We start from the raw sequence: 26,838 nt of genomic DNA on the forward strand, positions 1-26,838 counted from the left end.
ACATTTTGTGAAAATCTGTCCAGCGGTTTAAGCTGTAGGTGTGAGCAAAGATTTTTTTCCATTGCATGTATGGGGAAAACCACACATTTTGGCATCCCCCTATAACATTGACTCCCCCAGACAAAACCTCATCAAACTTTGCAAAATCATATTGATGGTGCCATATACTTTTCCCTCCAGGTTTGGTGAACAAAAAGTGTTTTTCTTATGGGTTGAGCAACTTAACCATAACCATATATATTGTGGTGCATTTTTGAATTGTCATACTTTTTCAAAATGTTATAATACTAAACCAGGCAAAATTATATTTGCTAAACAAGTATGTTCTTATCTAAGATATGATTGGTTATTTATAACATGCTTAATAACCGGAGGTGTCTAACTGCGTACCCCAGGACTGAACCTGTATTGCTCCCTGTGGTCTTGCTTCCAAGGCGAGCACGTTACCTCTGAGCTATCCTCCCGAGATAAATTATTATCTATCAATAATAATTGGTTTGGGGTTCCTAGGCTATTTGACTCTAAAGTTATGGATGTTTAATCAATTGCATCTTGAAGGTTAAATGGCAAACATGAAGCTTTTTTGTTCATTTGCATCTGAATGCATCCAAATAAAATAATTTTTCTGGTCACAAGAGGTTCTCGGTGTTACATCAAAATAAGCTGATTTCCATATTAAAACTGATTAATATAAACTTAAACATCATGTGATTTTTTTATTTTTTTATTTTTTAATTACGAGTTTTATTCACCAAAGTGATTTTTACAAGCTAGTAGTTCCATCAATCCAAAATGAAGAGGTGATGAAAATGAAGAAAGAAGAAGAAAAAAGAAGAAAAAAGTAGAAGAAGAAGTCAAATAAGTAGCAATTTAAAAAACAGTAAATCAGAGATTAACAGGAGAGGCAGCACCCTCTAAGGTGGTGAGAATCATAGAATGAATGAATGAAAAAGGGCTCTAAGCCTCCGGCAAGAGCTCCGTTACTTTGTCCTTAAAAATTAGGTCCAGAATTTTAGTGGCTGCTATCGCCCATGAAGGTCTAAGGCCCCCTATTAATCGCTCCCACCACAGCTCTTCTTCTGTCAAGTAGGCTTTCTCCAAATGGTGTAGCAAGTATGGGGTTCTGAATAGATTTGTTCCCGGGCATGATAGCAGAAGGTGCCGTAGCATTTCAATAGTTTGATTTGAGTTGCAAAAGCGACAACTGTTAGTCGCGGAGACGCCTCTTATCTGCAGGATCTCGTTTGTGGGCAGTAAATTCAGCCTGGCGCGAAGAAGTGTAGATCTTGTTTTCCTGTTTGGGTGGTTTATAAGGAATGGTTGAACTTCATTCAATTTTCTGGCCAGATGCTGGGTCAATTTGTAGGCAGATCCTTTCTCTAGCGTATTAATTCAATCTGTTTCATCTAAGCGGTTTTATGTATTAGTTGGGTTTGAAACTAGTTCTTCAATAGAACTGCCACAGACTTCTAGGTTTCATTTGCATCTGTTCTCCCAAGTGGCCTGCATTTTGCACTTGCCTGAGTTCAGCTCTTCTTGGACCATGGAAAAAATCATTGGAGAAGATGGATCCTTAATCTTCCGATATAGCATTATAGTAGCCCTAGTTACTATTGCCGCCAAGGACGATAGTGAAAGTTCTCTTCTGATTAATGCTATTGGTGTAGAGGTCGGAAGATTAAGGACTGATTGCCATAAAATGCTCTCCAATCTAGGCCATAAGAGATCAGGTAGAGATGGCATGGCGTCTACTCCATAAGTGATAGTGGGTATCACTTTCCCCTGATAGAACTTAAGTAGAGGCATCAATGAGAAGCGGCCATATTTCCTGTCTAGAACTTTGGCCTGTGAGATGAGATTTCTCATTTTTGCATATAGATGTAGTTGCATTGCCATGTCCTTTCATGAAGAATCAATCAGGACCCTGAGGTATTTAAAATCTAAGACCTGTTCCACTTTCTCTCCTGCTAAAAACCATGTTGAATTACCTCTTCTTCTGCTCCTTTTTCCAAAGACCATTATCTTCGTTTTTTGCCTATTGACTTCCAGGTCATTGGCTTTAGTGTACTTGGTTAAAGAAGCCAGCTGACGTTGTAGGCCGATTGGCGTCTGGTCCAGTTGTATGAAGACGTCAGTGTAAAGGATTCTAGGAACTTTCACTTTGCCCATCACTGGAGGAAAATATCTTGTCTCGGCATTTGCTTCTTTATAATCCCCAAAGTACGCCAAAAATAGAGCCGGAGCAAGAGTGCAGCCCTGTTTAATTCCTCGGGATGTTGGTATCACAGCAGAAATCAGCCCCCTTGAATACAGCCAGACCTGGACACTAGTATTGGCGTGTAGAGCTTCTAAAGGGCCCAGGATCTCTGGCGGACAGTTCCAGTCGCTTAGCTTCTTCCAGAGTTTTGTTCTGTTAATTAAGTCAAAGGCCTGGGTAAGGTCTATGAACGCCAGGTAAAGTTTCTGATTCTCTTCCAGGACTTTAGATTTTAATATACTCAATAGCAAGATGTTAATGCTGGTTCCTGTTCCCTTTTTGAAGCCAGATTGTAAAGGGTCTTCACAAGGTGATTTTTCTGCCCAGAGATTAAAGTGTTTCAGAAGTAAGGTACCGTAGACCTTCCCTATGACATCCAGTAATGCCACAGGTCGGAAATTCCTTGGGTCATCTTTCCTTCTTTTTTTGAAGATCGTTATGATCACTGTTGGGGTCCAGGAGGGCAGGATCCTCATGTGTGTGGTGCATCTTTTGAAAATCAAGCTTAGTAGTTTTACCCAATCTTCTGGAGCAGATTTAAGTTCTCATTAGACAGGCCATCAGGCCCTGGTGCCCTTGAGTTTTTCAGCTTGTTTATCGATAGCAGTATGTCTGTTGGATCATGGAGATCGACCCAGGGTGCAGTTGTAGTTAACGGTATAAATGGCGAAGGTGAGTCTGGAGATCTAAACAGTGTTGAGTAAAATTGGATCCATGTTGACTCTGCGATACTATTTGACAGAATTGATTCTGTCACTTTACTCGTGGGTTGATCAATTTCCAAAAGTCTCTAGAATTACTGTTGTTAATTTGCTCCAACATAGTCTCTGAATCCTGTTGATAAAGTGAGAGCGATATGATCTTATCCAGGCTTTGTAGTTTATTGTTGCCTCTTTTGCACAAACTCTGTTAATGTCTGTTATAACGTGCAGCAGTTCTTTTTGCTCTGCGGACCATGTTGTACTTCGCCACCAGTAAGGCATTGAATGTGGGAGTATGACAGGGTTCTTCTGGAATAAAATGCTTTTGACCTGTGTTAGCAGATCTAAAAGGTTCTAAGAGCGGTCTGTGATCCACTTTGAGGCAGTTTTCATAAATTGAATAGGGGTCTGTAATGTCTCGGATGTTAGTCCGGGTAACCCGTACCCGGTTTCCCTTGGTTCAACGTCTCCCGGGTAATAAGAATTTGCTGGTTTTGCTGATGGCCATTTTATAAATAGGAGATTGTGGTCACTTTGAGCTGTATATTGAACACTGATTTCCACCAAACTAGCAAGAAGTGTTTGTGAAGCAAAGATATAGGCAATGGTGGAATAGGCCAGACCACGTTTCCACGTTGGTGTCTTACATGGTTGCTGTGTTTAATATGTGCCTTGATGTCATTAAGTTAGACCACTCCTTTCCCCGTTGACAAGCCTGGGAGGTTGTAGGATCTGTTGGATCTAATGTATTCATAGAGCACTTGATGTTAAGTTCCCCGCAGATAATTACCTCGAAGGCTTTCAGCTCTAAATGTACGGAGTCCAGCGTAGCTGTTACCAAGTTGAACAGTAAGTCTCTTTGAATCACCTTGGGATTCCAATAAATGGTCATAACAAGAAACTGTGTATAAGAAAAAGTTTCTGCACCGGCCTCTTTGTGAAGCCATGAGAGGAGGACGGCTAGGATGAATGGGGACTTCAAAATGACCTTTACAATTTGTAGGCCACTTCCCACCCGAACTGCGATCATCAATACCAAAGATGGTCTGCCTTTTTTCACCCATTAGTGCCGCTGAAAAAGCAAGTTCGAACTCTTCGAGCATTGGTTTTTCCTTCAACCACAATTCTTGGAGACACACAATGTCATAGCCACCTAGATTGATATCACCTGGGGTTGTTAGGTGGAGAAACCTCCTTGTGTTCCAGCAGGCTAAAGAGAGCAGATGAGGATCCAGGGGGATAAAGGTCTATTAGTGAATAGGTTTATTAGTGAAGTTGAGATGATAGAGCTTTTGGAAGCCACGACCATGTTTGGGACTGTAAATCTGGTCTGCGGGAGTCTACCTTCTTCTGAACTGTTAGATCTCGTGCAGCCCCCACCGGGTCGATGATGGTTATGGCCAGATCTTTTAGTCAAAGTGTTAGGGCTTCCCATGATGTGATGGCTGGATTATATCCGATCTATAGCCTGATGAAGACCTTGGTTGTGTCACTTCCCTTGGTGAAGATACAGCTGTTTGTGTAGTGGTTTGGTGATGATCGGCACCTCGTTCCTTATATTCTGCCTGCTCATTTCTGTCTGTTTTGAGACGTGTTAGTTTGAATCCGTGTTTATACAGCACGTCTGTTGCCTTTGCTAACAGAGCATCCACTCCCCTACATGTAGTATAGAGAAAGCAGGAGGCTTTTTGCCTGTCGTGGAATGGTCCCACTGTCCTAAAATCTTCCGATTCAATGTCTCTTAGAGCTGAAATGTTATGAATCAGGTTCATCACTATGCGTCTATTTAGGACTAAGTATTTTTGGTTGCCTGTACGTTGGTGCAATCTGAAGGTAGGACTCGTCCTGTTCTTAAAACGCTCCTGATTATGAGGCTTCTGTTGTTGGTTATTTTTAGGGGATCTCAATGGTGCGTGGTTGCCATGCTGAGGTTGCCTGTGATGGTTATATGCTCTACTAACAGCAAGATCCGATTCTTCTGTCTGTCTTTGTGTGTGAACCCTTGAAGTGTATTTGGTAACTGTCCGTCGAGTTGTTGGATCTGCAGAGATCCATGCTGTGTTGGATCTTGGCTGTACGTGTTAGACCGGGGCACTGGATTGTCTGACAAATTTTTAAAGTGGTCACTCAACGATCGGAAACTTGAGAGATCTCGTGTGACAGTTTGGATAGAGGGCGTCCCACTGGTAGGGTGGTAAGCAACGACTTCTGGCTGGCTGTCATTGGTGGTATCACCATGTTGACTTAGATCCATCGACTCCTTATGGCTTAGAAAGTCATTTATAGACTTAGGAGGATGTAGATTGTTGTTGGAAGGTTTCTGGTGAGTTAAAGATTCCTTCAGATCTGTGTCTTCCGCATCAGGCAATGGAATTTTGTTTTGTCACAAACCCCCAGATAGTGTTTGGGGCTTCTGTGGAAGTGCAGATGTCTTGAGCGTAGAGGCCATTTTTAGGCACACCTGTGGAGTAGTGGCCTGGGTGTTGCTTTCCCTTGTCAGGGTGCTACTAATGGCGACTAGAGGAGCAGTTTGTGCTGCTTTTTTTCTCAGTTGTCTGCCGTGTCCCTTTGTTTTCTTTAGCCAGGGGCATATCGTCCAAACACATCACATCATTGTCCCTGGGTTTGCAGATCGTTGATTGAGATTTGTTTGACACTGAGCTAACAGACCCCAAAGTACGAGCAGAAAAAACCTTTGGTTTTGTTCTGCAATCAGTCTGAAGGTTATCTGCCAAAAATCTTGTTTTGTGAATCCGTTTGTGAGCTTGAGTCTACCGTTGACCGGTGGTCAGAAGGTTTCCTATTGTTGCTAGAGAACTCAGAGCTGTTACATTGGCTCACGTGAAACAAGGTACATGGATCGTTTCTGCGTCTCTCCAGGGCATTGATATAGGCTTCCAAATAGATGAGTTAAGAGTTCATCATTGCAAAGATGGATGTTTGATCTTTGAGAGAGTCGTTAATCGTCTCATATAGCTTGCAAAATTGCGCTAGCGCTATTGTAACAGGGGACATGATGGATAGAATATTGATTTGCTTAGCTGAGGTATCTTTTGAATTGCTGTAAGATACATCACTTAGGGCCTCATTACACGGTAGGCGGTGAGCCATGGCGCTATTAGCGCCATGGCTCATGCCGGTAAAATACCGGCACCGCCTTGGCGGAAAGGGGATTTACCGCCCCATCCCAAGGTTGAAGGGGCGGTAAATCCCCCTTCCGCCATTGCCCTTCCCCATTCCCATTTCTGCCCCATAGGGCTCAATGGGAATGGGGAAGGCGCTAATTACGGCACCGCAATTTAGCGGTGCCGTAATTAGCTCCGAGGTCCCTTAGCGGGTTGGTATTTAACGCCTGCAAAAAGCAGGCGTTAAAACTCCAACCCGCTAAGGGACCTCGTAGTAAGGCGGCAGGGATTTACCAGTACCGGTATTTTACCGGTACCGGTAAATCCCTACCGCCTACCGTGTAATGAGGCCCTTAGTCTTCTATTGGTGGAGAGTCTTGGTGGAGAGGTTGACAGCCCAGGCCGTGGAATTTTTTGGAAATTGTGTTGTGGTAAAGCAGACAAAGGAGCTGTATCCAAATGATCTTCTTGGTCTTGCTCCTTCCTTTTAGGTGGCACTTGCATGGAATAAGGAGCAGGACTAATGGTGGATACGTCAGCACTCTTCCTGGGACCATGGTTGTGGTCGGTAGAGTTTATTTGTCCTGGAACCGAGAGTTACTTTTGTGCACTAAGCCTGTAGGTGCTGTAGAATCTGCTACAGAGTCAGCCTGTGCTTTTGACACTGAAAGTGAACTTCCAGAAAAGGGATGGCTGGCGTGGCCAATGATTTGTATGAGTCCGAAGAGGAGGGCTCTGGTTGTAGGATCATTTTAGAGTTTGGAGGTGTTAGTTGGACCGTACCCCTCTGTTCCTCAGACATAGATAATTGAGCAGGTAGTGAGGAACCAGGAGAAACTCTTACTTGCCCGTTTGTGGTTGTTAATAAGCTTGGCCAGAAATTAGGGGTTCACTAGTTGGATAAGGTATTGTCGAAGTAACCAGGGTTTCAAGAAGTGCCTCCAGTAAATCAGCATCTGAAATCTCATCTAGCCCATTTTGTTTTCGTTTAGCTTGCCTATGAAAAAAATGTTTAAGAGAGTTCTCTAAGATCGCACTTGTAGAGGGTTTTGGCAGGGGGCCCTTTTGTGAATCTTTTTTTTTTTCAGAGATCTTTTATTTGCTATTGGCAAATCAGACTTCTTAGTGAAAAGGCGAAAAGGAATGCCATGCAAATGCCGAGTTGATGTCCTCACTTGGCTCCCTCTTTCACTTCCTCGCTCAGAGTGTGGGGTACTTCTATGTCCTCTGAGTCAGGCAGCTACTCATAAGTGGCTGGATTATGGCCTTGTAATGAATTACAATCCTCAGAAGCCAATCCCGGGCTTCCTGAGCTGGTGTGTGCAGTCAGAGCCGTCCAGACAGGCTGTGCGGCAGATATTAGTGCCGGTGGGTAATGGATCTGAGCACATATAGTTAGGGCCGCCATTGCACTATCCTCATTGGCCACCAGATGGCAGTGTGGGGCTGCAGCTTCCAGCGAGTTTATGACCGCTGATTCCCCAGACTCGCTGGTTTGCTCGATGATGATCGGGGTGTTAGGAGCTTGGATCCGATCCTACTCCTCTGACACCTCTTGCCCCTCCAAAGTTTTGCCCGTGTTGCCCAACCGCGCCCCCCCAATCGCCAGCAAGGCTCTTCCATACCATCGACGAGTTGGGGCAGGGCTGCCGCGGGCCCGCTCTCTCCCAGGTCCCCAGGGTTCCTCCACTCCTGGGACATCTCTCCAGAGACCTCCACCAACAATGCCGCAGGCAAAGCCACCGTCGGGCCAGAAGTGATGGCCATATCTGCTGACTTGATGAGTCCAAGCAATGGCTGAGTCCAGCTGGTTGGGAGTTGTTTTTGTTTTTGAGTTGTATGCTTGGAAACTAGCGCCCTTTTAGTAGGGAGATTTTGCAGCATGCCTCCCGGCCGTTTTAAGGAGACTGAAGGGCGGACTTGGGGTGCTGTAAGCATGTTTGTAGAGGTTATCACTGCAGCAGCATCAGTGGGGACAATGTCTGAGTGAGAGCTTCGCAGACTACGTGGCTCCTCGTCAAGGCAAGGTGTGTGTAGTCGAGAATCCAGGGGTGCGCCGCCATCTGCCCCAGCTGCCATTAGACTGCCACAGACTGCCCACTCTCGCACCACTCCACTCTGCTTCGCTGCTGACTGCATATATTTGTAGAAAATTGCGACAACAAAGAGTCACAGTGGAAAGACTGAGAGGGACTGCCACACACTGCCCTCTCTCACACCACTCCATGATTTTCACTTGGACAACAATATCTTGTGATCACTGCCTAGTAAACTGGTTTAAGCAAGATTAGGCATTTGATTCTCAAGGTAGAAAAACAACCATCTCATGATGAGTCTTAAGACACCTTTCCTAAACTGGTCCAAGCTGAATCCAAGTTTACATATATTCATGACCGTTTCAAACTAAACAGAATTTATGGTAATACAGTTCAATAGAATTATGGTGCAGTTATTTCCTTCATATATAATTGAATACATTTTCTTTTATTTGAAACTGAGTTCAACTATATACATTGCAGCATGCAATCCGCTCATCATTTTAGTTTAAAATCATTGATATAGTTTCCTTTGTGCACAACATCTGATATGATGACATTCTGGGAAATATAGGGATTATTCATTTAAGTTTCAGAGCTTCATCAGAAATGTTCTGGGACTCCTGCTGGGTTCATTTTAAATTGAAGCAGTCTCCACGTTTTCAGTTTACTTTAGAGAACTTGTTTTTTTTCTTGCTCCATTTCTCTTACAAGGCACACCTATTCTCGGAAACAAAGACAGAGACAAACGTGGAAGTGGGGTGATCCTGGGGGCCAGGGACAACCAGACTATATATCATGCAGGCACCAGAGGCAGTGTATGGTTGATCCTCCAATACCCAAACCCATTCCTAGCCTCATCTACTGGAAGAATCATACTCCCTTGGGACTTTAGCATGGCCCAGGAATCACATGAAGGAAACTGAAATATAGGGGACAAGACGTCAGGTGCTCATTGAACCTTCTCACATAAGTACATGTGGAAGAGTTGCCCCATAAGGATAAAATAATGGAGTTTCTGAGCGATGCTCATGGAGATTGCCCCGGTCCCATCTCATCTCTTTTGGCATGGGCCCCAAAGTCTCAAAAACAAACAAGAAATCAAACCTTAAAGGCATCCCAAATGGATGGTGTGGTGGTCTCCAGAGGGCCTTATGCTTTTATCACAGACCAGTGTGAAACTTCAAGAAGGCATACATTACCTTTGTAACCTCAGTGTTGTGAACTGTAGCACTCTCTGCTACATGGCATTCCAACTTGGGAAATAGCAGTTTATCTGGGGTTTACATAGTCAACAAATGTGCTTGCACCTCTCACACAGCTGACATCAATTGCACATCTACAAAATCACACAGCTACAAATCCGATCCCCCATTCTCTGTGAGAAGACTGCATTAGAGAGTTCTGTGTATTGAAGCCAGAATGCAGAGGTGCAGGAGAGTTAGGTGCAGAGTAGGGCATGGCACAGTGGTGAGGAGTTAGCGAGAAGAAGGAGAGCAAGAGAAGAAGCATTGGAAAGGAGAAGAGCAGATAAGAAGAGGTGGAGAGCTGAGAGAGTGGATGGGAGGACATGTGAAGGTGAGAGATGGGGAGAGAGAGAAAAGGGAGCAATAGTGGAGAGTGAGCAAAGAGATTGAGGAGGAGGGGACGTGGTGAATGAAAGGCAAAGAGGAGCAGAGGAGGAAGAAAATGAGAGGTGCTGCCATATTTTAAAAACTGGATCACAGAATAGTCCTGAAGTCATGGAGGAGTCAAAGCCTCAGTCAGGTTGAGTTACATGTTTTCTTCAGTATATCCAAGCGTGCAAAGTTGACAGAATCCTGGGGTCAAACAATCAGCATAATTACTGGATGCCCAACTTCCATATGAAGACCTAGAGGTACCAGGTGGGGAACCTGGTAGGATTTCCCAGGACATAATCATATTCCTGACGACATTGACTGCAACCACAAATGACACAGTATCATGAATTGTTTGGTAGATGGCAATACTCAGAATGCATGAGTGTCTGACTTTCCTACTGTGAACAACAGTGTTGTTGATGCTCACTCTAACCGATGCCTGTGGTCTAAGCCAAAACCTAATCCCTGCCTCGTCAGGGGTTGCATTACTACATGCACCCCTTTTCTGAAAACTACAGAGCAATGAGAGTTAGTATCCTGCTGGAAGTTGCAGACGTACAAAACAAGCCAAACCTGGTTTAGGCATGGTAGATATCATTTTTCATAATTATCCAAGCCACATCAATCTGATATTGTATATGTTTCAACACTGTGAGCCCGCCTCAGCTGTGGAAGGGTTATGTGTATTCTGGTCAGTCAGTCTGGCCTTGCCAAGCAACAGTGGAGGAGACCGCATAGCTATTGCTCTCCATTTGATTCAATGGGAGAGTGGGTAACACCTCTCTCCAGGGAGCCAGCTCCCAGCAGAGGCTGGCCTAGGAAAGAGGAATAAAAGAGCACACCCATCCCAAAAGGAATAGCCTTACACAAGGGTTGTTCTCTCTTCCTTCCTGTCCCCTCTGGTTTCTTCAATACAAAGCACTTTCATATGATGTCAAAAAGCAAAGATCATTGATCCAAGGACAGGGATTGGACCTCTAACACAGGTTTCTTTTATAGTTATATCACCTGTGTGTGTTTGCCTCTAAAGGGAGGTCCTGCTATTTCACAGAGTCATCTGTAGACTTTAGTCTTGAAGAAGAATACATGTCGACCTTTTTGGGAGAGCAGTCATTTTCATCTAAAATCCTCCAGTTGTGAAGTGAAGACAGGTAGTCCAAGGCAGAGGCAATCTCTTCTTCCTAACTGTCCATAGGGCACATTGCGGGTGACATGCTGCTGGAGCTAGACCTACCTCTCTGCCAGTCACACTGGTACCCAGGGCCTCACGTGCTGAAGGATGCTTTAGGTGTGTGCCAGCCTCCCGCATGTTGCCACTGAGACCCTGGAGGGAGACCCACAGGGCCTGTCAGCCAAGACAGCCAAGATTTGTGCAACATTATTGTTAAACTGCTGAAAATCATGGTTCAAGCAGTTCAACAGGACCCTTCGGAGCTGCCTTTGGCACTCGCCTAACTTCAAACCACAGTACCACATCTTCAAACCAGTTCACCTATGCACCATGTCAGCTTAAGCAGGTCATTGACTTGGCTGAAACAAAAATTAATTGCTGCATTTGCATCACTCAAACCACCATTCGAATCTGCAGCCCTTTTGTCACTGATCCAGTCAATGGTCGAACTAACCCTGGTGCTCTTGATTTACCAAGACCTGCAAGCACAGTTTTAAGTGTCTACGCCTTGTTCATCCTGACATCAGCCAGTCTGCCGTCAAACCTCGACCTTTGACCCAGACCTCATGATCTCAATGATCAGCATTGCCTTGCCAGAGCATCGCGTTGAACCGCAGCAACCTTCAGTTCCACCCCAACTCGACATCTGCTTGCCGCAGGGACAACCATGACTGCTATGTTGGAGTCCAATACAAACTGTCAGCACAGCGCTAAGAAGCCTAGTTCAATGTTATTGAAACATAAAGACACAGTGAATTTATTATTGACTGATAACTGTTCCCTGATCTATTTTTGGGCCCTGTGGAGAGATAGGTCACTTTAATCCCTTTCGCTACTAGAACATGTTCTTTTTATTGCAATTAATTTTTGCCTTTCACTAAACTCTCATTACCCAGCGTGCTGCACACTTCTATGATCTGCATATTCCATGGGATTACACAGAAATAAAGAAATGGGAGTGATGACAGTTTTCTTTTTTTAACATAATGCCAGGGAGACCTCCCCACCTCCCCCTGCCTCTCCCCTTACCTTAACTATTACCCCTACCCAACCCACACCTATATTATACAAACATTTCACCAAAATTCAAATTTTTGCAGTAAATATATGTGTTCATTTCTCCCATTCGTTATTTTATAGTCAACCATTTCTTTGGATCCCATTCCATGTTGTTTATAGAGGGGTTGTTTTGTATAGTTATTTCTATTTAGTTATTCTTGCACGTGGTGTGTTTAATTAAAGTAGATACATTGTATAGACCCATGATAGAACATTTCTTTATGTTTGACTGTTGTTCTTTGCTGTTTGTGTTGCTATTAACTGACATTAAAATCCCTCTTGAGAGTGTAGCCTTCTCTCTATCCACATAACCACAACAGGAAGAGGAGGTAAATCTCTGGACTTTTTTACCTTCATGATAGGGTTCACTCTTGTTTTGTTTAAGCGTTCAGACTGATAAGGTGCTTTAGCCTCTACGCATCCTTGTACTCCTGCAGAACAGAGGTCAATTTGTCACAAAGACAATACATTAACTGCTACCTTTCTTGTGTATTTCTTTAAGGGTTGCATATATCCAACTTCTTTGTGGGTTATTGGTTATGGGTTAATGGTTTATGTTGCACATGTTGTATTGAAAACACAATTTTTGTCATGATTCACAAATCATTTTGCAGGTAAGTGTAACTTAAACCAGGAAAAAAGCAGTCCATTACATCTACATGTGTAAGTCAGGTTTAATCGTGAAGCAAATTCTTATACAGACACACTTGTGTGGATCACCATCGCAGAACATTGTTAATGGGACGTTAAGGTTAAGTTGCACTAGTCAAATCCTTTGAAATTCACTGAAAAAAACAACATTGTTACAGGGACGTTATGGTTACAGGTAAAACCGCAAAACCCCAAAATGTGTGATTTATGGTAAGATAAGCAACCATTCTTCATGCTACCACTGTGCGCTGCAAGGACTAACAGCCATGACAGTATGTTCCATTCACTTGCAAGCAATGTATTCCAAACTCCCCCAAACACTGTACACTGTGGCTCGTGAAGCACAGAGCCATAACCGCAACTTCTGCATTTTTATCGACAAATACACTGTGTATCACAGCATGTGTGTAAAAATCACCCTCAGAAACCTTATTCAGCAGTGCTGTAGCGTGCACAGGGCCATCGCCATGGCCGCCATCTGCAAAAGAGTCAGATGTCGCACGTGCAACCTTGCGTCTATCGTGATGTCCGCAGACTTATCGTGTTGTGCCCGCAGGAGTGGAATAATAAATGTCAACCAGGCAGGGCATTTTGTTTGCAGTGGTGGCTCTCAAAAGAGCTGTTTAGTATATTTTTTTAAAGATGCTTCCATAGAAACATTTTTTTTTCTCGGTTTTTATAAGTGTTTTTGTTTGTTGTACTTTGCCTCACATAGCTTATTCAGTGCAGCCTGTAGATTGGAAAACAAAATGTCATTGCCACTGGGTGTCAAAGAAATGCCATTTCCATTGAGAAGGTGCACATAACGATAACCAATGTTGCCATTCTCACAGTAGTACATCCCGGAAGCATGCAAGAAGTTACCATGCTTCTGTTGATAAGACGCCTTCCAAACTCTGGCTGACAACAACATTCATTAGAATAGTTATATACTGGACTTGGTGGTATACATGAGAAAAGCACCTTTGCAGTGGGAAAAATGCGCTTCACTGCTTTCATCATCTTTTTGAGTTGACGGTACACACGTGAACAAGCCATGGAACCCAAAAGCAAGGCTCCATAGTGCACGACCACAACGTGTACAGTAGCGAAAGTGGCCACTCGTCAAAATTCTGCAAGCAAATGGCCGAAACTATGCACATCGACACTAGACCACAAAGCCTCCACTTCTTCCAAATTCAAATTTCCATTAACGTCTCTTTCCAAGGCATACTGGAGCAGATCTAGCACAAAGGAATGCCCACTATGCATCTCGCCATCCCTGCTAGCCTCAGTACACAGAATAATTAAACAAAATATGGCTGCCATTTCCTGTGACGCACACCCTGACCACCTGATTAGATAATTTCCACAGTCACATTTCCATTGCCCACCATGGTGAGAAGCGCAGATTGTGGCACATGCACTCTCCATGTAACAGTAGCAGTTCTGAACAACAGTCCCCTGTGTACACACCACACCCAGAAACGTTGTAGCGCAATCCATCAACCTCCACAGTCCCATTTCCATGGCCACGTCCAAAAATAACCGGATGAGGCTTTCATGCTGCGTGCGTGGGGGAAGAAATGTCAACCAGGGTAAGGGCTTTCATCTGTAGGGGTGGCTCTGAAAAGAGTTGTTGTGGGTTATTTAAATTTTTTGAAACTATCTGCTCCCACACAAAGAGCATGTTTTCGGTTTCATAGAGTTGTGTGTTTTCTTTTCGTCCTCAGATTCTTACAGGAACCTTTTGAGTGAATCTTGGAGATGAGCAAACAAAGCAGCATTACATATGAATGACAACAAAATGCCATTTGATTGGAAGACCTCTGCATTTGTAGAAATTATGATGTCATTTTTACAGAAAAATATGCCGCGAGTGCACATAAAATCAGACATGCTTCTGTTAATCAGACACCTTCCTGCCTCTGGCTGGGTACAACAGAAAATACGAGTGGTCCATACTCTTCTTGGTGGTTTGGCAGAGAAAACCACCTGGGCACTGGGAAAAAGCCTCTTCAGTACATTCATCAGCCTATTGAGTCGACGGAGCAAACATAAACAAGACACGTAACCCAAATGAAAGCCGCCATAGTGCATGACGACAACATGCACAGTGGCAGAACTGGCCAGTTCTCTGCAAAGTGCATGCATATTGGCTAAACTGAGATCATCATCAACGCACCACAATGCGTCCACCTCTTCCAAACCAAAATTTCAATTAAAGTGTCTTTCCTGGGCATACTTGTGCAGATCTATCACAAAGGCATCACCCAAAATGAAACACAATGTTTTTCTCCATGTCAGTCGTGTCGCTATGCATAGTAATGAATACCAGTATTACCGTCCCGTCCTGTGACCGGACCCTCAGTACCTGATTGGATAATCCCCACAGTGCCATTTCCATTGGCCAGCATGGTGAGAAGCGCAGAATGTGGCACGTGCGCTTCCCAAAGTACCGTGAGGGCTATGCCCAAGTACACCAGGAACTGTCCTTCTTCCATTTCCACTATTCTCTTCCCACCACACCGTTATTGGGTATTGTTAAGTAGTCACACACGCATCCACCAATGCCATCCAAGACGTCAGCATCTAACACTGTCAGTTCTCCACAAGACGTGATATGTACCGTTACAAAATCAGGCTGCAAGTGTGCTGTTACTCGAAAGCATGTCCAGTGTAAAGTTCAGTGAAACATTGCAGGATTTGTGCACGCACATTCATCCACGTGAGCACCCATCACCACAAAATAAAGGTATAAAGATTTCTTTGGCAGTATGTTTACAACTCTGTTATAAGTGCCGCTGAGCACAATATCTGCGAATAAGCGTCCTTTATGTTTTTTGAGGTGCATACTGGTTTTCCCCCATCTCCTACCATGAAGTGGCACTTTAATGGTATCTGCTTGCAATGTTTTCATTTACCCATATCATACAGTGTATTAGCAAAATAGGATCTCTCTTATTTCCTTCCAACAATGCTATGAATTGTGTTACCCACTAGAGCATCTCCTACATGAATCGTAAAAATATGGCACCAAAGCCACCACTGAATGTGTCTTAACCTAAAGGCAGCTCCCAAAAGGTCAGTGTGTGCACGGCTGTGGTTCTTTACAGACTCTTTTTAAATCTGCCAGCTTCTACTCTCCACCACAGCAACTCATCCATAAGTGGACTCCATGACTTGTCCTTGGTGTGAAGGCCAGGAATCGTATCTCCACTGGACTAACATGTCTGCAATAGCTCCCAGTGGCTGCGAGGAAAAAAATGTAAGCCCTGTGCAATATGCAGAAGGCTTTCTGGTACCCGGGACCTCAATACCTTCCACCCTCACTTCCTAATTACCTTCTTGGTCGAGTTCTTTTGTCATCCGCCTCCTACTCCCTCAGGGTCAGTTGTTCCTGCACGCAAGCAGTTGGAGGTGGTAGTCTTTCTTCTGCTGGGGCCTCCCTCTGGAACAGGCTCTCTGCCTCCCTGGAACCTGGAGAGAACCATTTTAGGGTCTGGAAGCACCTCAAAACCTTTGCATGTGCTTCTTATTTGTCCCCTCCTCTCCCCTGCTCACTTCCTGCCTAAACTGATTGTGCACTGGTTTCCTACCCACCCTCTAATCTGTACCCCAGGCCTCCTCCCTCCTGATAGTTTCACCCCTGCAATGTCTTTCTGCCAACCCCCGCACTTGGGGACTGTTTTCTCTAACCCTATTTTCTGTTGTTCCCATGTACTCCACTTTGCCCTCGCCGTTTCCCATTCACTTGCACACTCTCAGTGTCACCTTGCCAAGTGTGATCAATGTCTCTGTGTGACCTTTGTTCTGCCTCCCATTCATCATTGCGCCTTCACACAGTACGGTACAAATGTCACAGCATACCATATCACATCATATCATATGATACACACACTGCATTCATAACAACAGGATGCCTTGCAGACTTCATAGAATGGTCTTTCCACTGTAATCCAAGAACTGCAAATGTTGGAAAAGTGATCCACAAAACCAGCACAGAATGTATGTTACCAACGTTAAGCATGTACATGCAGTGTATGCATCCAAACAGGATGCCTGCCACTTACCTTGCACACTTTAACCATAGCCGCCTACATTTCTGAGTACAAACAGACTTTCTGCCACAGTATTTGTGTACACACCACAACCAGCAACCACATTGCGGAATGTCTTAGCCTCCACAGTGCCAATGCCATAGCTGTCATCCTTAAAAGAGTCGGATGTGGCACGTCTAATCCTCAAACAGCCGGGGAAGCTGCAGAGTATCTGTGCTAGGAACAGGAGGGTGGCGATGTAAAACAGAGTAGCGGATTGTGTCTTTAGTACTGTCTCTAAAAAATATTGTGTTTTGTTATGTACCTGTGTGCATACATTTTATTTGTGTTTTTGTGTTTTCGCTGACTGTTTGCTTCTCCTCCTGACATTTCTATCGACTGAAGGTCAACACTTCTCTTACATTTGTACAGGATTCTCTGCAACACTTCTTGCAGAGTAGCAAACAAACCACCATTGCCAATGGAGGTAATAAAATACCATTCCCTTGGAACCACTTGACACACAACCTTAACCTTCCACCTACTGACATATATCACATGAACCACTTCTCATTCCCCCACCGTCTCCTTCCCTTCTTCCCACCACCACATGGCGTAAAGTATGTTTGTCAGTCCCTTTTGGTGCTGCACTGTCCTTCGATACACCATGATGGCGTTTCCCAAAACATTTGACACACGACACACTTCCCTCCAGCCAACCACCAGCCACGTCCAATGTTCGCTGACAGCATGGCTTACGGCAGGCCAATGAGACTTTGTTCCGCGGAGTGGACCCAGATTTCACAAATATTTTTGGGACGTACATTTCAGTTCTTTGCAACAAAAGTACTGGTCCGGTTTCCGCCAAACACACAAAAGCACACTTTCGGACCCAAGCCCCTGCTCCTGCCGCAAATTTGGTGAAAATCCGTCCAGCCATTTGGCCTGTAGCCATGTGCAAAGTTTTTCCCCATTCAGTCTATGGAAAAAGAAATAATTTTGGGAGCCCTCCTATAACTTTGCCCCCGCTGCACGAAACTTCACCCAACTTGGTGAACAAATTCAGAGCCAGCCATATACTTTTTTTGCAAAGTTTGTTGACAATTCCTTCAGGGGGAGCGAAGTTATAAGCCACCAAAAAAGTGGTCTTCCTATGAGTTTAGCAACTTAACCATAACCAATACGGATTGAGACTGCAAAATGTCAAATGCAAGTGAGCGTAATGATGCATTTATCTTCTGAGTGCCCTCATGATGTAAACATTTGACCTATAAAGAATTATAGATTGGTATCTATCAACAAAGGGTATATATTCCAAATTAGGGTTAGCCAGCGAGGAACCATGAGTTATCCATCATGTCACTTGCAACCCTGCGTGCCTGAAATCTACACATTTACAATGTTATGTTGTGTGTGGTCCATCTGAGTCACTTTTGTCCCCAATGGACCTGCATTGCAGATTGTGCAGAGCAGAGTTATTAGTGAACTACAAACAACATGAATGCATGTTTCCTTCTTCCGTTACTTCACAACAACCATGAAAGAAAATGAATGTACAAAATATATACATGCTTGCAGAGAAAGTGTTGTTTGCCTCTGCTGTGATATCACAACAGTTGATTATGCATTTCGTGGTTATGTATGTTTTCAAAAGGAAACCTCTACTTACTATTCCCCTTTCACAAACCTTACCCTCCTATTAAATGGTCAAAGCAAATGTCTATGGAGTTCATTACAAACTGCTTTGGGGCCATGATTCCGAATTGTCTCTGCCAGGTTCTACTTTTTGGGTTGCAGTGGGAAGAGGGGAGAGGGAACCTGTTTGTTTTTTATGGTTTGTAGTTCTCTCATGGTGCCACTCTGCACCCCCTGCAAAGCTGGTCCCTAATGGATAAGACAAGGTCTGGGAAAGGCATGCAGAAGCAGGAGGGATGTAATACACAGCATGAGATTAGAACTGCATATCTAACAATATAATAAAAGGCCAGATGTATGTTTGTCCCTGTATGTTTCTCCGATGCAGTCATTCCAGTAGAAACAATACATGCTGTCACTGTTAGGCAGAAACCTGTGCAGTTCCCTTAGGGACCACTGCAAAAGATTTAAGACTACAGGTGTTTGGCAGTAAACTCACTTGGTAGCAGTCTGTACCACACAGATTCACTTGGTAGCTGTGGCTGAGCAGTCAGACTTCCCTAAAGAAGAGTTAGGCAGTATGCAGAGTATACACAATAGGTACAGAGGCACAGTAGTACAAACAAACACAGACCGGAGCTTTGGTGTAAAAGTACATCATTATTTATTTAAAAACACACTTGTGATTTACACTAGCAAAAACGTAAATTCAACACACAGTCACTATCATATATATACAACCCTATTCACTTATTAGACAAGTCTTAGTGAGAAACACCACTTATTTTCAGACAGAGGGGAGCGCTTAACATAAGATGACACTCTAATAAGTGGTAAAGAAAGGGAGGGAAAAAGGCAGAGTTAAGGAAGCACACAAGTTTCAATACTTTTTCAAAGAACCACAGTAAGGCAGGGTAGGCAGAGTTATACTGGAGAGCAAGGAAGTCAATTGCAAGGCCCACTCTTGGAGAGAGCAAGCAGAAGGGGTCCAGGTTCACACAGTGGGGTTATGCCCAAAGAGTCTTGTAGATAGTTCGCACAAAAAGGATGAAATTAAAGTCAGGAAAAGTTATCTAGGTTGTCCCAGGCTAGCCCAGGTTAGAAAGTCGAGGCTTTAATGTCCCCCCGAACGATCTGTCGCAAGGGAAGCCAGGCGGGACACAGTACCTTAAGTGTGAAGGAAGCTCCAGCGGGGGCAGTTGTTCCTGGCAGCAGATGCAAGTCAGTGTTTCGTCCAGAGGAAGAAGAGGTCTCGCCGTCAAGGAAAGATAAAGGTCGTTGCACTGCCAGGGAAGAAACCAGCCGCAGAGTTCTCCGGTTAAAAGGCACTACCCTTCTCTTCGCGGTAGTGGTAAACCGTGGTATTCCGGATGCCGGGGTGTTTGGCACGGGCAAGGCGGCCACGAGATGCTCCAGGAAGGTGAAAAGAAGGAAAAACTGGTTATCCCCGCCAGTCAAAGGAAGAAGACTCTCCGGACTGGAGATCTCCCCTGTCGTCAGGAAAAGTGGTGAGACGGTTCAGCAGGGCTCCACCGGTGGTGTTGTCGTTGCAGGTCAGCTCAGCTTCTCCCTCCTCGGATTCTTAGGTCCTGTGGCGACTTCTGAATTTCCAGTCCCCAAAGCCATGCTTTTATGCAGCACACCCCCATTCACCCCCATTCACTCAGCCAAGGTAACTCAGTCCAGGGTGCCTATACCCCCTCCCACACCCTCTGTGGTACCTAGACAGAGTGGCACCACTTTTGGAGGCTTCTGTGGAGAAGCCCGCCAAAAAGTGGAACAAAGGGCTCTACTTGGGTTGGAGTCACCGAAGAAAACACAAATGCCATTTTAGAATCGAGTTCTGGCAAAAAATACCAACCGGTGAATTAATATTAAATAAATAAACCGGCGGTATGTTCGAGGCTCTAAGAATTAAATAATTAAAGGTGGAAGCCTCGAACAATAGGAAAATCCCATAGAGATATATTTGCGGTCGAATATAAAAAGTAGTATACACTGCCACCAACCAAAACTCGATCAGGGGGGACGGAGACGTGCCCCCTCGAACAACAGACCCCAGGGCAATCGAATTGCCCCGACCAGTACGTCCACAATATGATGGTTTGTACTGGTTTCTGTTCATAATTTGGGACTAGTAAATCCAATGGTGACTTTACATGCCCTGGGAGACAGTAGTTAGTCCCAGGGTATGGAGTCTATGTTGGGGGGTCACTACGACACCCCTGGGTTACGGCACGGAGGGTGCTGTGTAACCCACATAAAAAAACACATGAGACCCTATGGAGTAAAAGACCCCATAGCCCATAAAACACATTGGGCATCATCACGACTTCGGCGGTAACCCTTAAATCCGGCGGTAGAGCTATTACTGCCGGATTTAAGGGTGCGCCAAATCAGGACTTCGGCGGATTTCGCCCCAGCTCTTAACTGGGGGGAAATCTGCCGAAAAATTCGCACTCATACCACCGGCGGGAAATCCGCCGGTGGTATTAGCGCGAAATTTCCCCATTGAGCCCAATGGGGAATGGGGCATTCCCGAATGGGCTCAATGGGGAATGGGGATTAACATTACCGCCGAACTCGTGATCCGGCGCTATTAGCGCCGGGGAGTTCGGCGGTAGGGCTAATACCGCCGGCGGTAATACCGCCGGCGTTACCGCCCAAGTCGTGATGAGGCCCATTGAAAGATAAAGGAGCACCTCAAATCATGTCTAAGAGTGGGAGTAAAAGAGTCTCACTCTTAGCAGGAGAGAAAAAAATAAACCCCAAAAATCCAGCAAAGCTGCTGGGGGACTCACTAGGTTTGGGAAATTAGCCTTACAGAGAATTCTCCCTAACAGTCACGGCTGGAGGGAGCAGTTGACTTAGGATATGTTGTGGTCCAACTGTGACAATGGAAACCTGCATTTTGGCCCGTGTACACGGGCTCTTAATCTAGTATCCTAAGAATTGATTAAGGGCCATCTATAATTCTTTATATCCTCGACACCACTTTACAATAGGATGATATGCATGACTGATACATGCTGTTAAAAGCTTTCTATGGAAACTCCAATCAAAAAATAATAGTTGTGTTTGCCACAAGGCACGTGTAGATGTCATAATTGTGCGAGTTTGGAAGGAACAGAAAAGCATAGGTGCCATTCCACCTCATGGCCCGAGGATTCCCTGGCTAAACATGTTGTAATCCCGCCAGTCTGGTCACCCAGAGGAGCCACTTAGTTCTGCATTCTGGAAATGTATCTTTCCAGTATAGAGACATGCCCTTAAGTTGCTTCTTTACCAGCGAATTAGGTTGGTTAATTCTTCAGAGCAATCCTCTTTCAGGCTTGTTAACATTGTTTTAATTTCTCTGGGTTAATACGTTTACAGCTATGGACAGGCTGGTCTTGCAGGGTGCAGGTATACCTTCCAGATATCAGTTTTAAATTCCCCGTGGCATATATGTTGATAACAGAAACTAGCAGAAAAAGGGCATTGGACGTTTTGAATGGCATGGTCCTTGTAGCAAAGAACTTGAGCAAATGATAAAGGCTTGCAAACTATATTGGCAGTGCATGGTCAATGTGTGGCAATCTACCCTACAGTTTGAAAAGTAAACACAAAACAATTAAATAAACATTGTTGTTTCTTTTTACGAAAAAGAAACCCGAATTCATGCTATCTTGCTTTTCAAGCCGAGCACATTTACGTTTTGATTTTTATATCTCTGAATGGATCACCAGACAAGCTATTTTATTCTTCATTTAGCTCATTTAGAATGAGACAGCTACAATAAATCAAGTTGGTAGACACTTCTCTAAAACTGCCCCATGGCATTACAAGGTTGCTCCGGGAGAAAAGTGCTAGGACAACAGTGGGGACTGCAGCTCGGTGTTATTTGTACTCACTTGTTAACTTGGCTAGCTTCCTTCGCCCCTACTAGTTATATTTGCAAACGTCCTTTATTTAAATCATCATAGCATGGCAGTGTGGAGGATGAATATGGCATTTCATGCATATCAGACTGTAAGCTATACTGTCGTTTCATTTCGTTATACATTTGCCAATGCGGCATGAGCATTCAGATTAGAATATTATGAAGTAAACTCAACATTGGTTTTCATATTGCATTTGGTCAATCTTTCGTCTGTGTCTAATAATATTGCTAGACGGCACGTTAACGAGTGATATTTTCTGGTGGTTGCTTCAGAGTTTTCAATCGCATAACAGTTTGCATCACAACATTTCTGTTGTAAAGTAAACATGAGCAGACGTGTTAACTGTCAAGTGCATTTGCTGCTGCAAACCAGGGCTCACAAATCAATGGACATTTAGCAATATAATGAGTATCATGTTAGTTTGATTATTATTATCATGATTAATAATCTAATAATAATAACTATTATAGTGTATGGAGTGATGTGTTTTTGCATATATTTTGACTAAAGAATGTGAAGTGTGTTGTTGTTGGTCCCACTGTTATGTCATCATCACACGGCTGTTCTCTAGCAGCATAGCGAAAAGAAACATCATGCTTGCTACTAGAGAAGCAGATTGTAAAGTTGATGGGTACAGTGGACCTTCTAATGATAACAACACATTGTAGGAGGAAATATCTGGATACCCTTCCCAAAACAATGGCAATCCCCGTTATGTTCCATGTTGTCTCACACTTGCTGTTTAAGCGTTTCAACCTTGACATTACAGTGCGGGGCATGTCAGGATTTCAGGAGATGGAGATATTCAGGAGGTATTCAAATTACTCTGTCTTGAAAATGCTATGCCAAACATGTAACCTGAACCAGCTTGCTACACCTCCTGTAACCAGTAGCAATGATGTAACCTGTACCTAAGTCATGCTCTTGTAACAGCAGCTCGATGCACCTGGGCTGCCAGTGTGCATTATAAATGCAAATAAATAAATAAAATAAATGCATAGTCATGATTACCTTTCACCACAACAGTGCATGGATCCTGTCAGAGGTTTGAGAGCATATTCAGAGCCAGCTGTTCTGCCCCTGTCTCATCTTATTGTGAGGCTCATGCATAATTTGTATAGTTCCAACTCTAACAGGTACATCAGTGGCAGCACCTCACCAACTGATGCAGCGTATGCAGTAACCCACACAGTGGCCCCTCCAAATGGCTTGAGAAAAATACAAAGAACAACATTAGCCACTGTGTAGGTGTCAAGTAGGTGCTGCACAGTCACTCAATCATTGCGTTGCGTTGTTCTCACAGGCACACTAGCATTTGGAGGGTTGTACTCCACCTGGTTGTTAATGAAGTTGGTAGTTGGTTGTAAAAGAGATGATGATAGGACTACAGAAGTCCTTAGACACTCCTTGCACTGTAAGAGAAGCTAAAGTGTACACAGATCTTCCTGGCTACATTAATCATATCTTTTTTTTTTTTTTTATTTGCAATTTACAGTTTTTTACAAACTTTTATTACAAAATCCTTAGCAAATCACATCTCCTTATTCAGTTCATCCTTGTCATCAGCATCCAACAACATCAGAAGAGATAAAGGAATTTACTTGATTAAGCAAACAAGGAAAACAAAACATAACAGAGCAGCCTCCATTCTATTCACTAATCGTCTTCTCTGATGTAGATAGAACACTGTCCAACAGGTTTGTAGCTGCACAAATAAGATGGACTGAGTTCCCACTTAGGATTCGCGTCCATAAGTCTTCTGGGTTTCCAGTTGAAGGTGCAAACTGGCCCATGAATAAGGATCTAATTTCCTTTAGTGATTGACATCCCGTTAATAAGTGCTTTACTGTTTCGGTATCAAGTCCTCAGAGCCTGCATGAGTCGTCTGTAATAATTTCCATATGTCTCACAAGCAGCATGTTCTGTGACTTGTAGATATTGGTTCGTAGACGGAAAAAACGGTCTCTATGGAGTCGAGATGGAAATTGACAGAGATATTTTGGTGGATTGTCTAATTTGTTAATTGTCGGCCCCAAGTCCATTGCAGTTGCCAACTCGTAGTATCTATCTAAGTTTTGTGTCCATAGCCACTGCCTCAATTTTTTCCTTGCAATTTGTGGCCACTTCAGTAGCATCTCCATTGTAATATTTGCAGACCGCATATAGATTCTTATTCTTTGAGACCATTGGGCCTCATTCCGAGTATGGCGGTAAGGGATAGCGGCCACCGGTAACGAGACCGGTGGCGGTGATCCCTTACCGCCATACTCCGAGTTCCCTTTGCGCCCTCGCCCTTAACGCCTGCTTTGAGCAGGTGTTAAAGTCGAGGGCGCAAAGGGGCCTCCAAGCCAATAACGGTGACCGTAATGAACAGTCACTGTTATTTGCATCTTCCCCATTCCCATTGAGCCCTATGGGGGCTCATTTGGGAATGGGGAAGAGCCTTGGTGAATGGGGAATTACCGCCCCGCCAACCTTGGAATGGGGCGGTAATTCCGCCATCCACCAAGGCGCTGCTGGTCCGGGTACGGCGTCAACCAAGGCGTTAATTGCGCCATTGGTTAGCGCCGTACTCGGAATGAGGCCCATTCTTTCAATAGGTTGACTTGATTTATTTTCCCATGCTGAGCAAAGATTTTGTATGCCGGTTCCACATTGTTAAGTTCCATCTTTCTTAGCAACGCCATGGATTTCCAAATAACTATGCCGTAGAGAGGCTCCACTGCTAGTTCATGACGAATAATTGTCATTGATAGGTATTTTGGTAGTTGTAACACACATCGCCAAAAAATACCTTCAGGTTTTGTCCAGGTTTTTAAGTCAATGTTCCAGCATGCCTCTGCACCGAATGTGATTGCTGGGATAACTTTTTGGAGGTAGAATGTGCGGACTGGAACAAGCGTACATTTTCCATATAGCATGTGGATTCTTGCTCCTTGTAGTGCCTTGTAGTGCCAGAGTTCGTGTTTGCTTGTCAAGTACGTTAACCCAGCTTCGTTCTCTGATTGAAGTGTTTATTGAGATTCCCAGATAACGGATCGCATTGACTTCGTCAGTTGGAACCTTATAGATATGCCACCTAAAGTTCTTATTTCTTGCTCCCTCTATATGACCAAATTTCATGATCTTTGTCTTTTTCACATTGATCCTAAGGTCATTTGCGTCCATGTACCCTTCCAGGGCACTTAGGAGACGCTGTAGGCCGATTGGTGTTCTGTCGGCTAGCACCAAGTCGTCGGCATAGATCAAGCATAGATCAACTCGACATCTGCTTGCCGCAGGGACAACCATGACTGCTATGTTGGAGTCCAATACAAACTGTCAGCACAGCGCTAAGAAGCCTAGTTCAATGTTATTGAAACATAAAGACACAGTGAATTTATTATTGACTGATAACTGTTCCCTGATCTATTTTTGGGCCCTGTGGAGAGATAGGTCACTTTAATCCCTTTCGCTACTAGAACATGTTCTTTTTATTGCAATTAATTTTTGCCTTTCACTAAACTCTCATTACCCAGCGTGCTGCACACTTCTATGATCTGCATATTCCATGGGATTACACAGAAATAAAGAAATGGGAGTGATGACAGTTTTCTTTTTTTAACATAATGCCAGGGAGACCTCCCCACCTCCCCCTGCCTCTCCCCTTACCTTAACTATTACCCCTACCCAACCCACACCTATATTATACAAACATTTCACCAAAATTCAAATTTTTGCAGTAAATATATGTGTTCATTTCTCCCATTCGTTATTTTATAGTCAACCATTTCTTTGGATCCCATTCCATGTTGTTTATAGAGGGGTTGTTTTGTATAGTTATTTCTATTTAGTTATTCTTGCACGTGGTGTGTTTAATTAAAGTAGATACATTGTATAGACCCATGATAGAACATTTCTTTATGTTTGACTGTTGTTCTTTGCTGTTTGTGTTGCTATTAACTGACATTAAAATCCCTCTTGAGAGTGTAGCCTTCTCTCTATCCACATAACCACAACAGGAAGAGGAGGTAAATCTCTGGACTTTTTTACCTTCATGATAGGGTTCACTCTTGTTTTGTTTAAGCGTTCAGACTGATAAGGTGCTTTAGCCTCTACGCATCCTTGTACTCCTGCAGAACAGAGGTCAATTTGTCACAAAGACAATACATTAACTGCTACCTTTCTTGTGTATTTCTTTAAGGGTTGCATATATCCAACTTCTTTGTGGGTTATTGGTTATGGGTTAATGGTTTATGTTGCACATGTTGTATTGAAAACACAATTTTTGTCATGATTCACAAATCATTTTGCAGGTAAGTGTAACTTAAACCAGGAAAAAAGCAGTCCATTACATCTACATGTGTAAGTCAGGTTTAATCGTGAAGCAAATTCTTATACAGACACACTTGTGTGGATCACCATCGCAGAACATTGTTAATGGGACGTTAAGGTTAAGTTGCACTAGTCAAATCCTTTGAAATTCACTGAAAAAAACAACATTGTTACAGGGACGTTATGGTTACAGGTAAAACCGCAAAACCCCAAAATGTGTGATTTATGGTAAGATAAGCAACCATTCTTCATGCTACCACTGTGCGCTGCAAGGACTAACAGCCATGACAGTATGTTCCATTCACTTGCAAGCAATGTATTCCAA

This window comes from Ambystoma mexicanum, chromosome 1q (genome assembly GCF_040938575.1).
Source record: "Ambystoma mexicanum isolate Mex_15411 chromosome 1q, UKY_AmexF1_1, whole genome shotgun sequence".
Lineage (NCBI taxonomy): Eukaryota > Metazoa > Chordata > Amphibia > Caudata > Ambystomatidae > Ambystoma > Ambystoma mexicanum.